General features: G+C 56.9%; 1 protein-coding gene across 1 annotated transcript in view; it reads right to left on the bottom strand.

Moving 5' to 3' along the window:
* ATCAY (ATCAY kinesin light chain interacting caytaxin) overlaps positions 1-795 on the bottom strand; it is a 42,958-nt gene extending 42,163 nt beyond the window's left edge. The window contains exon 1 of the mRNA XM_032252493.1: positions 389-795. The gene's annotated coding sequence lies outside the window, so the exon portion shown is untranslated. The remainder of the gene's footprint in view (positions 1-388) is intronic.
* Positions 796-2,439: the final 1,644 nt, after the last annotated feature.

Consider the following 2,439-nt stretch of genomic DNA (forward strand, 5'->3'; position numbering starts at 1 on the left):
TTCCAAATCGGCTGCTGGTGGCCTTCCCAGCGTTCTAAACAGGAAACACACAGGGCTGGGATGGGTCTGTGTCAGCGTCCCAGAGAGGAGCTGAGCTTTGCATCCTCCCCAGCTGTCAGCGAGACCTGGAAATGGTGCGCATCTCTGCCTTCCAAGGCAACGGGGCGCGCGGAAGGTAAACGGTGCTGCTGGGTGCCGGTCAGGGAACGGGTGTCCCTGGGTCCCGGGAAAATGGATGTGAGGGCCTTGAAGCAGTCCCAAGACCGTGGTTCTCCGCTCCCACCGCCCCATCTGCTGGAAAGGGGACTTGGAGGCGGCAAAAGCTGCCGGATGAACCTTCCGGGGAGTCGGTTTACCCCCGGAGGGGAGGGGAGACGCGCGCACTCACCTCTGCCGCTGAGACAGCCTCTCCTCCTCACTGGCGAACAAAGGCGAGTCCTGCCCGGGTGCGGCCGGGCATCCCCCAGGCTCCCCAGGCCTTCAGAGCATCGGAGGGAGAGGCTGCTGGCAGGGGCGGATTCCGCATCCGAGGAAGGTCACCCCGGGCGACGTGGCCAGCGCCCCGCCAAAGCTCTTTTGTGTGTGCAGGGGTGTGGGGTGCGGGCTTAGCGGTGGGTTCCCCCGCGCGGGGCTGCGGCTGCGCCCCCTGTCATCGCCACCCGCCTGCGCGCCCTGCCTGCCTCCGAGGTGTCTGTCTGCTGCTTCCCAGCTCGCGGCTTCCCGGAGACAGTTAATGTATGCTGCTTTTGTGTGCAGCCGGGAGGGGGTGGGGGCAGGCCTGACCGAAAAGCACAGCCCCCCCCACCCCCACCCCCCTGCCAGAATCCGGTCCTCTCCATTGGCTGAAAGACAAGCCTCTCCCAAAGCCACTCCAGAGGCGGAGGCAGAAATAATTTTCTGATGGCGCATCACAGATTTAAAAAACAAAACAACCGACAAATACATACGTGGCGAGGTGGCCTCATTCCTTAGAGAACGGGGTGGAGGGGTAGGGGGGTGGGGGAAGGTCTACTTGGCACTTCTCTTTGCAAAAGGAACAGGGGTGAGGGGTGGCGTCCCCCAAAAAGTCTGAGCAGGCAAAGGAATGACTGTCCAAAGGTCAGGTGTGGTGGCTCATGCCTGAAATCTTAGCACTTTGGGAGGCAGAGGTGGGAGAAGCACCTTAGGTCAGGAGTTCGAGACCAGCCTGTCCAGCAACCTGAAACCCCATCTCTACTAAAAATACAAAAATTTGCTGGCCTTGGTAGCTGGCGCCTGTAATCTCAGCTACTCAGGAGGCTGAGGCAGGAGAATCACTGGAATCTGGGAGGCAGAGGTTGCAGTGAGCCAAGATTATACCACTGTATTCCAGCCTGGGCAACAGAGGGAGACCCTCATCTCAAAACAAGAAAAAAAAAAGAAATGATGGTCCAGGTCACTGTGTCGTGGGTCCATGAGGTGGTCACTTAACGTTGATGGAGCCTCGTGCTCTCAACAGGGGTGGATGCAGGGGAGACAGGAATTTCTCAGGCACACTTGCTCTGCAGGGTTACTGTGGGAATGGCGCCCCCTGCAGTTGTGCAATGGCGTGGCCTCGCCCTGGAGGAATTCAAGGAGACAGTGGAAGATGGTAGGCTGGAGAGTGCAGGCCCTGCAGTTGGAATGGAAGTGGGTTTGAACTCTAGCCCAGCCACTCCCCAGCTGGGGGACCAGTGAGTGTGAGTGATCTCACCTACCGGCCTTAGTTTTCCTCATCTGTGAAATGGAGCTGCTAGGCCTTTCCACATGTTATGAGATGATGCATAGACAGCACTCAACACAGTGCTAGCACAGGAAAACCTCTATCTGTGTATGTGTTTCTTTTTTTCTTTTTCTTTTTTTTTTGAAGTGGAGTCTCCAGCTCTCTTGCCCAGGATGGAGTACAGTGGTGCGACCTTGGCTCACTGCAACCTCTGATTCCCGGGTTCAAGTGATTCTCCTGTCTCAGCCTCCCAAGTAGCTGGGATTACAGGCACGTGCCACCACGGCCGACTAATTTTGTATTTTTAGTAAGACAGGGTTTCACCATGTTGGCCAGGCTGGTCTCGAACTCCTGACCTCAGGTGATCCGCCCGCCTCGGCCTCCCAAAATGCTGGGATTACCTGTGTGAGTCTGTCTAGAGACTACTTTGGAGTGGTGCAGGGTGGGGGACCCTTGGGGAGCCTTCCTGGTGGGGCACAGGGGTGATGACTGTATGCTTGAGACCCCTGAGGAGTGAATGGACTTAGATGAATTTAAAAAAAAGAGGGAGGAAGGTGTATTCTGGACAGACAGGCCTGCCTAGACTGGCATTTCAGCAGCCACAGCTTCTCCCCAGTATACGAGGGCCCGTGGAGCTGTCCATGGTGCTACAGCCACCACCAAGGAGACATGGCGTGTGACCTGAGCTCGGTCCCTGTCTGGTTTTTTTTTTTTTTTTT

This window comes from Sapajus apella, unplaced genomic scaffold, assembly GCF_009761245.1.
Source record: "Sapajus apella isolate SASKATOON/1434 unplaced genomic scaffold, GSC_monkey_1.0 scaffold77, whole genome shotgun sequence".
NCBI lineage: Eukaryota > Metazoa > Chordata > Mammalia > Primates > Cebidae > Sapajus > Sapajus apella.